The 12,251-nt window shown below is 40.3% G+C and overlaps 1 protein-coding gene across 6 annotated transcripts in view; it reads right to left on the bottom strand.

The window, feature by feature from the left end:
* AMOTL1 (angiomotin like 1) overlaps window positions 1-4,607 on the bottom strand; it is a 199,993-nt gene extending 195,386 nt beyond the window's left edge. For 3 of the 6 annotated variants that reach the window (XM_088842902.1, XM_055422929.2, XM_088842900.1), the window contains exon 1: window positions 4,443-4,606. The gene's annotated coding sequence lies outside the window, so the exon portion shown is untranslated. Of the gene's footprint in view, window positions 1-4,442 lie in introns of all 6 variants that reach the window. The other 3 variants (XM_055422933.2, XM_055422935.2, XM_055422934.2) reach the window with 3 other exon arrangements.
* Window positions 4,608-12,251: the final 7,644 nt, after the last annotated feature.

Consider the following 12,251-nt stretch of genomic DNA (forward strand, 5'->3'; position numbering starts at 1 on the left):
ATAAGCAATAAGGTCCTACTATATAGCACAGGGATTATATTCAGTATCTTATAATAACCTACAATGGAAAAGATTCTGAAAAAGAAGATACATATATAGATATTGAAATAACTGAATCACTTTGCTGTACACTTGAATCTAACACAACATTATGAATCAACTACTGTACTTCAATAGAAAGAAAGGGACTGAGAAGAGAGATGTCTAGATCCTTTCCAAGGTCAGCCAAGTAGAAAATGTCAGAATCCAGATTGGAACCCAGGTCACGTGATTTCAAAGCCCGTGCTTTGACTACTAATCCCTGTGTCCAGATGAGAGCGTGTTTTTAAATCCTCCTCTTGGTTGCTCTTTTCTAAGGGTCTCATTTGCTTTCTCCCAGGGCTCTGGGCATTTTCTCAACTTCACGTTTTTCTGCCTGTTTCTCTCAGCAAATTCCAGGTGGAGGATGGAGCAGAGCTCAAAGAGCAGGTGAGGGAGCGCTTCCAGCAGAGCTTTGTATGCGTGGAGTTAGATGTGGAATTGATGGGGCAGATGGCAAGAGGGGAGAGAGAGACAGAGTTCTTTCACTGATTTGGCTATAAGGGTAAAACTAGGTAGTAAAGTAATTGAGTCTCTTTGGCAAGCTTTTAAAAATAATATGCTGAATTTTTATTTTATTCATTTTATTTATTTTTGGCTTCACTGGGTCTTCACTGCTACACAGGGGTTTTCTCTAGTTTTAGCGAGCAGGGGCTACTCCTTAGTTGCAGTAAACGGGGTTCTCATTGCAGTGGTTTCTCTTGCTGCAGAGTACAGGCTCTAGGGCACACAAGCTCAGCAGTTGCGGTGAATGGGCCTGGGTGTCCCGTGGCATATGGAATCTTCTCGAATCAAGGATCGAACCCATGTCCCCTTCATTGGCAGGTGGATTCTTAACCACTGGACCACCAGGGAAGTCCTTTCAGCCCTTTTTAATCAAAATGTTTTCTCCCTTAGTGATCTGAGGGCTGAGACCACACGTGGACAAAGAATTCTCTGGATGGACTCCTCTTGACCTCCAGCACTCTTGGAGGCTTCATCTAGGCAGGCTTCTGCCTAAGCAAGAATACATACCATCTTGTTCCAGTTATTTTTGCTATGTTAACAAACATCTCTAAACTCAGAGGATATGAATTGTCACATCTCTCAGGATGCAGGGGATGAGTGGGCTGAGCTGATAGGCTATCCCTCAGGGTCTCCTGTACAATGTGGTCAGACAGTGGCTGAGTCTGGAGTCATCTGAGGGGTTTTTTCCTGTAAAAAACATCCAGTGTGGATGGCTGGAAAATCTGGAGCAGGTTGGGTTTCTCTCCATGGAGCCTCTCCACGTAGTTAGCTTCGGCCTTCTCATGGCATAATGGTCTCAGAGTCACCAGCAATCACGCACCAGGGCTGGCTTGTACAAACTTGTAGGAATTGATTCTGTGTATTTCTTTCCAACTCTTGCTTTCATTCTGTCACTCTGGTGGCTTGAAATCATCCATGGTAGGAGGGAATATTTATTTCATGAAAACTGGTAAATAGTGCAAGTCAGGGGGATTCCCTCACCCCCAGAGATCCAGGTTACCAGCACATGATTTTATATGGTGGTTGACTTCCCCTAGAGTGAATATGCCAAGAAAGCCAGGAGGAGGCTGCAAAGCTTCTGAGAACCTATCTATGGATGCTCTCATAGTTCACTTTCTTTTTATCCTATTGATCATCAAGTCCGTAAGGCTATGGCTGATTCAAGAAGAGGAGAATTATCCATGTCCCATGGAAGAGTAGCAAAGAAATTATATAATAGAGGAGCCAGTACAGAATAGGCATTCAACAAGTGTTTGATGAATGAATGAATGAGCAGTCACTTAAACTCTAATCTGTGTCTCCTTAAATCACCCTGAACGTGTGAAGCCTTCTGGAAAGTTTTACATCAACATCAGAGAGGCCAGTGACCTTCAAGTCCCCAAAGAGCCTAAATCTAAAACTGCTTGATATAGATCTCTTTACACTCTGTCTGCCAGTATTCACAGACCTGTTTACTCAAGCCCTTCCCACTTACATGCTTGACTGGGACTGTACACACTACAATGGCAGCTTGCTTGTTTTATTGATGTTTTCATCCCAGGTAAGTTTGCTCCACCTCTCTAAGTAAACTGCAGATTCCTTGAGAGAGTTCGCAAGTATTTCTTTGCCATTCCTTCTCCCCACCTTACCAAAACTAGATAATCATACATACACATACACAAGGGTACTTATAAGAGATATGATAATTAGAGGTTATAAGCCTTTAAGGAGAAGGAAAGAAGGAAAGGAACTAAAAGCTCTCAAAGGCTGTATTTCATAAATGTTCTCATTTAACTCATGTTCATCCAGTGAAGTAGGCATTATTATTTCCGTTTCATAATTGAGGAAAATGAGTCTCAAGAAAATTTAACCAATTTGGTCAAATCCACACTAGGAAGTAGGGAGCTAGGATTCCGACCTAGACCCGCACGGTTCCAAGGCCAGAGCTTCTTTCCCATTGAAATATGCACTCCCATCTCCTCCTACTTCTCTTTGCCCCCTACCTTGAAGTAGTCACAAAAGTCATAGAAACACTAATGTTTTTAAACCCCAGAAAGACTAACAGCTGTTTCAAGTTCTGCTCTAGTAAGAAATGTCCTTAAGAAGCTTGGGAGAGGACTTCCCTGGTGGAACAATGGAAAAGAATCTGCCTGCCAGTGCAGAGGACGCGGGTTTGATCCGTGATCCAGAAAGATTCCATACGCTGTGAGCAACTGAGTCCCTGTGCTACAACTACTGAGCCTGTATGCCACAAATACTGAAGCCTGCGTGCCCTAGAACCACACACCACAACTACTGCGCCCACGTGCTGCAGGGACTGAGGCCTGAACACCTAGAGCCTGTGCTCCGCAACAGGAGAAGCCGCCACAATGAGAAGCCTGGACACTGCAACGAAGAGTAGTCCCCACTCACCGCAACCAGAGAAAGCCCTTGGGCAGCAACAAAGATCCAGTGCAATCAAAAACAAAAGTAAATTATTAATTTTAAAAAACTCTAATGTTTAAAAAGGAAAAAAACAGCTTGGGAGAGCATGAAGCTTAGTGTCTTACACTTGGAAGGGAGCGAGTCCAAGAGGTCAGCTAAACTGCTCTTACAATGATTCAGGCAAAAAGCACTGATGGGATGGACCAAGATAAGAGTGGCGGGATGGGAAGATGTGAAAAATCTTGAAAACTATTAAGAAGACAGATCAGCGGACTAGTGGTGGTCTGGATTGTGCAGGTGCTGATCAGTCATTGTAGAATAGCCATTATGGCTGCTCCAGGAGAATGAGGCTGGAGGGAGGAAGCCGGTTTGGGAGGTTTCGTTGCGGACAACCGGGTGCTTTTCACAGAGGTGGGGGACACGGGGCTGGGGGGAGGGGAGAGACTTTCAAGCAAGGATGGATTCTGGATGTGCCAGGTTTGATGTGAATGTGTAAGCTGGCGCTGGCAGCCAGAATGCAATTACATTTAAAACAAAACAAGCATCTCTTATCTCAGTGAGATTCTTTGTCTCCTTCAGAGGCTGTGGATGAAAGCAGTGAAGCCTGTGTGACGCAGGGTTCTGCGTCAGGTCATAAAGGAACTCTGCAATTCTCAATGTCTTCAATTTATTGTGGTTCAACTCTCCCTCAAAAGCCATTTATCACCCAGCAGGGGCCTCTGTCATCACCATGATGTCTTCCAAAGCTCATAGGAGCAGTATGATTCCATCAGTGGCAGAGACTCACATAACTCAAAGAAAGTGTGGCGGGGAGGTTTCAGCGGCCCCTAGGGCCACAGGTTGGCCATACACACACACACACACATACACACACCCCATAGGTTAAAACTCGCATGGACAGGCTCTAAGACATTTTTGCACGCTTCTGCCCCACAAAAGAGCACTGGCATTGTTTACACAAGGCCCCTGCATGTCAGGACAGGGAGCCTGGACCTTCGTGTCTGCTACAGAGGAAGAAGGGAAGCATTCAAGCGGGTGAATGAGCAGATGAAGGCTCTCCAGGGAGCTACTGCTTTTCCGCATATGAACTTTCATCATGAAACCCTCTACCCCAAATCCAAAGCCAGTTGGTAGGAAGGCAAATTGCATAGGGTCTCCCAGCTCAAGGAGACCACTTCTGGTTGCTTCTTCAGTGTATTCATTGTGCCAGTGTTAGGGCACCCGAAACCAAGCCTGGGTTAAACTCCCATGCCCACTGCAGTGCAAGCTAAGTGGTCACCCAGATCAGGGCCTGCCAGCCCACCAGGTGGGCACCAGCTGCCTGAGAACTAACTGCCCTCCTCATTCAGAATGTTCTTTGACCCGACTCCAACTTTACCCAGAAAGGCCCTAAAAAGTTCCCCCTCAAATCAAGCTTTCTTGCATGGAAACCCTCTAAAAAGGAGCTTCCTTACCTGAGAGAAGGTCCCGGTGCCTGGCTGTGGGAAAAAAAACTCAAAAAACCAAGTTCCAGCAGACGTAACAGGGATTCATAGAGCAGATCTGTTGCTTTTAAAAGAAGAAAGGTGACTTCATCCCAGGTGCCGTGGCGTTTAGAAGAGCAGCGAATGCTGCCTGGCTGAGCCAACTCGGCCTCACCAGCGATGACTCCATCCAAATTATGCAGCCACTGCCCAGACATGCTCAGCCTTCAGAAGGTGGATCACTGGAATCTGACTTGCCCTGTCGTTTTCAGAGAGTTTCAGAAAGTCCGGAAGCACCAGTCGCCTTCACTGGCACCAGGGGCAGGGAAACCACACACTTATTTTCCCCCGAGTCATATGATTATCTCCCAAGAATCCAACACTCTAGGGAAGGAAAACAGGTATTTAAACTTCCGAGAGGTAGCAATTCTTGGGGAAGAAGGGGAGAGAGAAGAAGGAAAATCTTTCATGCAGGATGTGGGTTGGGGGGCAGTAAGAAGCTGAAAACAATCACCATGCTGAGAGGTTTGCAGAGCTGGTGGGTTTGTGAGCTTACAAAGGTGACAAATATGTGATGGCCTGGACTTTTCAGAAGGGAAAGTATCTAGTTCAACAAAAGGAATGAGTCACTGTAAGAAAAGAAATGTGATAGTCTTTTTTTTTTTAGGACTGATCTGAACTTTTAATTATCACTGGAAAACTGAAGCTAAGGTAATTTGTTAATAATACAAATGGTGGTAACACTTGGTCTAGAAGACATGATCTCTGATTTCTCTTTTTTTTTCTTTAAAAATTTTATTTTGTGTTGGGGTGTAGCCAATTAACAATGTTGTGATAGTTTCAGGTGAACAGCGAAGGGACTCAGCCATCCATATACATTTTTCCGTTCTCCTTCAAACTCCCCTCCCATCCAGGCTGCCACATACCATTGAGTAGAGTTCCATGTGCTATTCAACAGGACTTTGTTGGTTATCTATTTTAAATATAGCAGTGTGTACATGAAATAAATGGTTGTAATGGTAATGGTATGGAGGAAATGAACTTGAGTTTAAACTTGGGAAAAAGGTGACAGTCTTTTAAATGGAGGTGACCTATTTTCATTTTCTTTTTATTGAATATGGTACCAGTCAATCCATTTGGGGTCATCTGTAACATTTATGTATTAGCTTACAACAAGCCCACATTCCACCAAGCTTTGGGAAGAGACGTTTAAGTCATGAGTTGTCTCTTTTCTATGTCAAAGTAACACCGGAGCAATGGGATTTGGAACATGGAATTCAAGGCCACGTCAAGCTACCCAGTAAGCTGGGTGCCTCTGCTTGATGCCACGTCCTTGGGTTAAACTTTGGGCAGACCTTCTGGCTCTGATGCCAGGATGAGACATGGTAATGCCGGTGACCTCCGCTGGAAATAGGGCAGAGCTTAGCAGCTGGCTGCCTTCCCTCTCACGTCTGTACTTTAGGACAGTGTACGGTGACTTTAGGTCACTATGCATATGTCCAGTTTCTTGCTGAACTATTTTGAGGCTTTGGGGAATCTTCCTGTGTCAAGTTTCACTCTAGAGAGGATAAAACAAGAAAAAAAAGTTCTTTCTATTGAAATGAAGACTTTCAGTTCCAACATTAGAAAGGAGTTTTTGAATTCAGAGATTTAAGCAATGTCAACATGGCTTACAGAAGAAACTTGTACATCTCTTAGTTGGGGTGTAAACATTCAGAGTAGAAGAGGAGCAGAGTTTAATCAATGATAAAGTCAAAAAAGGGCAGGGACCACTTTTATTTGGTTTATCACGGACTCCTCATAGCCTTGCACAGAGAGTAGTACATAGTAAGCACCCAGTCGCCAGAGAGTAAATGGTGTCTGACAATCCCTTCTGTTCCAGATTTTTAGAACAGATCTGTCAAGGATCTTTTTTTTTTTTTTAAATTGAAGCATAATTGACATACAATAGCATAGTAGTTTTATATGTGTTCATCATAGTGTACATCATTGTGATTTGATATTTATATGCATTAAGAATTCTTAAAGACCCTATCTGGTAAGCAAGGCAATTGCAGAGGGCGTGAACCAGTGGGTCTTATGAAATGCAAGAGGCACTTTGTCCTCTGCTTTGTCTTAGTCCCCAGGTTCATTGCCACAGTTAGAACAGAGCAAAGAAAGCCAATTTCTGGACCCAGGAGCCCCCTTTGTAGCCCTATTTCCATCTACTTCAAGTAGACTCTGGTGTCTTTCCTCCGGTACAGGACTCCATCTCACAGGCAATCTGCCAATTCTCCTCAGTTTACTTTGGTTCTCAACATTCCAATATAGAATGTTTAAACTTACAGCTATGTTGAAAGAATTTTATAGTGAACACCCAAATACATACCACGTAGTTTCTTCAACCAACATGTTACAGTATTTGCTTTATTATAGATTAGTTCTCTATCCATTCAGCAGCTAATTAACTTTGTTACTAAATTTCGAAGAAAGTTCCAGACAATACATTTCCCCAAAACTTCAATGTTATTAATCAGAGTTCAAAATTTGTTTACAATTCTTTTATCTCTTTTCAGATGAAAAAAGATAAAACGCAACGCAAAAACTGTCAGTATATCATTCGATGAGTTCCTATAAATGCAATCCAGACCCTATCAAGAAACAGGACACGGACCATCACCCTAGAAAGTCTCTCATGTCCTTTCCCAGTAAACTCTTACTTTAACACTCCTAGAGAGATCCAACCTCCTCATATTCTCACCAGATATCAATTTTACCTATTCTATTACTTCATATAAATAAAAGCAAACAATTTGTATTCTTTTGTAAAATTTGTGTTCACTCAGCATGTTTTGAGATTCATCTATCCATGTTGTTAGTTTGTTTTCTTTGATGAATAGTATTTTACTGTATGAATATGCCAAACTTTTTCAAGTCTCATGTTCATGGACACTGGGTCCTCAAGTTTGGGGCTATTATGAATAAAGCTAACATGAACATTTTTTAACCAACTTTTTGTGGACATGCATTTGTTTAGGTTCAGTTCAGTTGCTCAGTCATGTCCAGCTCTTTGCAACCCCATGAACTGCAGTGCACCAAGCTTCCCTGTTCTTCACCATCTCCTGGAGTTTTCAAACTCATGTCCATTGTATCAGTGATGCCATCCAACCATCTCATCCTCTGTGGTCCCCTTCTCCTCCTGCCTTCAATCGTTTCCAACATCAGAATCTTTTTCAATGAGTCAGCTCTTTGCATCACGTGGCCAAAGTACTGGCTTCAGCTTCAGTCCTTCCAATGAATATTCAGGGTTGATTTCCTTGCAGTCCAAGGGACTCTCAAGAGTCTTCCCCAACACCACAGTTTGAAATTATCAATTCTTTGGGTCTTAAAATAGGTATGTATTTAATTTATATGAAACTGGAAGATCTTTCCCAACCTCTTGACCATTTTCCCCTCCTACCAACCATGTGCAAGTGTTCTAGTTGCTTTGTATTCTTCTGACAACACTTGGTGCTGTCAGTTTAGTTTTAGCCCTGTTGGTGCATGTGGAATGGTACCTCACTGTGGCTCAATTTGTATGTCCTTGATAACTAAAAAGTTGAACGCCTTTTTATGTGCCTGTTGGCCATTCATTTACCATCTTTCATGAAGTGTCTGTTCAAATCTTTTGGTCATTTAAAAACTGATTGTCATTTTATTATTGAGTTTTAGGAGCATTTTGTATATTCAGAATACCAGTTCTTTGTCTGACATGTTTTGCTGATATCTCCTGCCTATGGCTTGCCTGTACATTTTATTAATGATGTTTCTTCTGATGAACAAAAATTTAATTTTGATTAAGTTCAGATTTTTTTTTTTTTTTACTTTTGTCTCTCCCCTCTGCCTGCCCCCTCCAAGTCATGAAGATAATCTCTTATGTTTCTTGTAGAAGTTTTATAGCTCTGGCTTTTATGTTTAGATCCATGGTCAATCACAAATTGATTTTTGTGACTAGTATGATTTAGGGCAAGATTAATTTGTTTCCATATGAATATGTAATCATTTCAATGCCATTTGTTCCTTTCCTAACAGGGTTGTTTTAACACCTTTGTCAAAAATAAGATAAATGTCAAAATACGGATCTATTTCTGGACTCTGTTCTGTTTTACTCACCTGTTGATCCTTGTGCCAGCACCGCACTGTCTTGATTATTGTAGCTTCAGGGTAAGTCTTGAATCAAGTAGAATAAGTCTACACCTTTGACTTCTTTTTCTCAAACCTTCTACTAACATTCTAAATTCCTTACATTTCTACAGAAATTTTAGAATCAGCTTGTCAATTTTGACTAAAAGGTGTACTAGGATTATGATTAGGATTGTAATGAATCCATAGTTCAAGTTAGTAATTGCCGTCTTAACAATACTGAGTCTTTCAATCCATTAATGTAGTATATTTCTCCATTTAGTTACATCTTCAATTTCTCTCAGCAGTTTGTTGATTTTCTCTTTGTCTTTGATTTTTAGCAGTGTGACTATGATATGCATAAATGTTTTTATCTTTGTTTTGCTTGTTTTTGATATTAATCTTTTTTGGCATTTTTTGAAGTTTTAGAGTCTATAAATATTTGTCTTTTCCCAAATTTATAAACTTTTCACCTGTTATTTATTCAAGTACCTTTCTGTGTTGTGATAATGTTCATATCACATCCAGGACCAATTTAATCACATTCTCAGGAATTGGACCCAGGAGTCAGTACTATTTTTAATTTCCAAGATGATGCCAATATGCAATTAAGAGGACCCAAAGATGTCCCAGCTGGGACTATCAGAGGTTTTTCAGATCTTATTTTCTGTCTCCTACATGATATAGTCCCTGTCTTCCAGGAGACTTCAAAGAAGGCAAGACTTGAAGCAATTTAACATGAAACAAGTAGAAATCAAAATGTCAAAGATAAATGATCAAGTGCTAAACTGCATAGAAGCTGTTAAGTTAAATGTGCCTGGACAGACATTCCTGAGTGATAGAAAAAGTAGACTCACCTGTACTTCTTACTTCTTGGCTGGGAGCCCTGCCAGTTACATCAAGGGACCCTCCCACCTCTATAAAGTTTTGGTGAAATGGGCACAGTGACACATTAAAATGATAGATGATGTTGATTCTTGTCCTCCTGATTTTTCTTTTTTTGGAGGGGGTTGTTGAGAATGCTTTGTGATTTTATTTATTTTTTAATTTACTGTTTTATTGAAGGATAATAGCTTTACAGAATTTTGTTGCTTTCTGTCAAATCTCAACATGAATCAACCATAGGTATACGTATGTCCCCGCCCTTTTGAACCTCCCTCCCAGCTCCCTCCCCATCCCACTCCTCTAGGGTGACACAGAGCCCCTGTTTGAGTTTCCTGAGACAAACAGCAAATTCCCTGTTGGCTATCTATTTTAAATATGCTGATGTAAGTTCATATGTTATTCTTCCCATTCATCTCACCCTCCCCTCCCCTCTCCTCATGTCCATAAGTCTATTCTCTATGTCTGTTTCTCCATTGCTGCCCTGTAAATAAATTCTGTACCATTTTTCTAGATTCTGTATGTATGCATTAGAATACAATATTTCTCTTTCTCTTTCCAACATGCTTCACTTTGTATAATAGGTTCTAGGTTCATCCGCCTCATTAGAACTGACTCAGATGTGTTCCATTTTCTGGCTGAGTAACATTCCATTGTGTATATGTAGCACAACTTAAAGAATGGATAAAGATCCATTCATCTGTCGATGGACATCTGGGTTGCTTCCATGTTCTAGCTACTGTGAATAGTCCTGCAAAGAACAGTGGGATACATGTGTCTTTTTCAATTTTGGTTTACCCAGGATATATGCCTAGAGGTAGGATTGCTGGGATATATGGTTGTTTTATTCCTAGTTTTTTAAAGAATCTCCATACCATCTTCCATAGCGGCTCTATCAATTTACATTCCCACCAATGGTGCAAGAGTGTTCCTTTTTCTCCACACCCTCTCCAGCATTTATTGTTTGTAGACTTTTTATAATGGCCATTCTGACCAGTGTGAGGTGATATCTCATTGGAGTTTTGATTTGCATTTTTCTAATAATGAGCGATACTGAGCATCTTTTCAGGTGTTTGTTAACCATCTGTATGTCTTCTTTGGAGAAATGTCTGTTTAGGTCTTTTTCCACTTTTTGATTGGGTTGTTTCTTTTTCTAGCATTGAGTTGTGTGAGCTGCTTGTATACTTTGAAAATTAATCTTTTGTCAGTTGTTTCATTTTCTATAATTTTCTCCCTTTCTGAGGGTTGTCTTTTCACCTTGTTTATAGTTTCCTTTGCTGTGCAAAGGCTTTTAAGTTTAATCAGGTCCCCTTAGTTTTTATTCTCAGTATTTTAGGAGGTGGGTTACACAGGATCTTACACTGATTTATGTCATCGAATGTTTTGCGTATGTTTTCCTCTAAGAGTTTTATAGTTTCTGTTCTTACATTTAGGTCTTTAATCCATTTTGAATTTATCTTTGTGTATGGTGTTAGGAAGTGTTCTAATTTCATTCTTTCACATGTAGCTGTTTTCCCAGCACCATTTATTGAAGAGGCTGTCATTGCCCCATTGCATGTTGTTGCCTCCTTTGTAAAAAATAAGGTACCCATAGATGCATGGGTTTATTTATGGGCTGTCTATCTTGTTCCATTGGTCTATATTTCTGTTTTTATGCCAGTACCATACTGTCTTGATGACTGTAGCTTTGTAGTATAATCTGAAGTCAGGAAAGTTGATTCCTCCAGCTCCATTCTTTTTTCTCAAGGCTGCTTTGGCTATTTGGGGTCTTCTGTGTTTCCATATGAATTGTGAAATGTTTTGTTCTAGTTCTGTGAAAAATGTCATTGGTCATTTGATAGGAATCATATTGAATCTGTAGATTGCATTTGGTAGTATAGTCATTTTCACAATATTGATTCTTCCTACCCAGAAACATGGAATATCTCTCTATCTGTTTATCTTTGATTTCTTTCATTAGTGTCTTATAATTTTCTGTGTACAGTTGTTTTTTCTCCTTAGGTAGGTTTATTCCTAGATATTTAATTCTTTTTGTTGCAATGGTGAATAAGAGTGATTCTTTAATTTCTCTTTCTGATTTTTCATTGTTAGTATATAGAAATGCAAGTGATTTCTGTGTATCGATTTTGTATCCTGCAACTTTGCTAAATTCACTGATTAGTTCTAACAATTTTTTGATGTTATCTTTAGGGTTTTCTATGTACAGTATCAGGTCATTTGCAACCAGTGAGAGCTTTACTTCTTTTCCATTCTCGATTCCTTTTATTTCTTTTTCTTCTCTGATTGCTGTAGCTAGGACTTCCAGAACTATGTTGAATAATAGTGGTGAAAGTGGACACCCTTGTCTTGTTCCTGATCCTAGGGGGAATGCTTTCAGTTTTTTACCATTGAAAATATAATGTTTGATGTAGGGTTATCATATATGGCCTTTTCCATGTTGAGGTATATTTCTTTCATGCCCATTTTTTGAGGAGTTTAATCATAAACAGGTGCTGAATTTTGTCAAAGGTTTTTCTGCATCTATTGAGATTATCATATAGTTTATATATTGCAGTTTGTTAATGTGGTGTATCACATTGATTGATTTGCATATATTGAAGAATCCTTGCATTCCTGGAATAAACCCAACTTGATCATAATGTATCCGCTTTTTGCTGTGTTGCTGAATTCTGTTCGCTAAAATTTTGTTCAGGATTTTTGCATCTATGTCCATCAGTGATATTGGTCTGTAGTTTTCTTTTCTGTGCTGTCTTTGTCGGATTTTGGTTTCAGGGTGAT

The sequence above is a fragment of the Moschus berezovskii genome, chromosome 14, assembly GCF_049115385.1.
Source record: "Moschus berezovskii isolate FMDL1 chromosome 14, NW_MosBer_1.0, whole genome shotgun sequence".
Lineage (NCBI taxonomy): Eukaryota > Metazoa > Chordata > Mammalia > Artiodactyla > Moschidae > Moschus > Moschus berezovskii.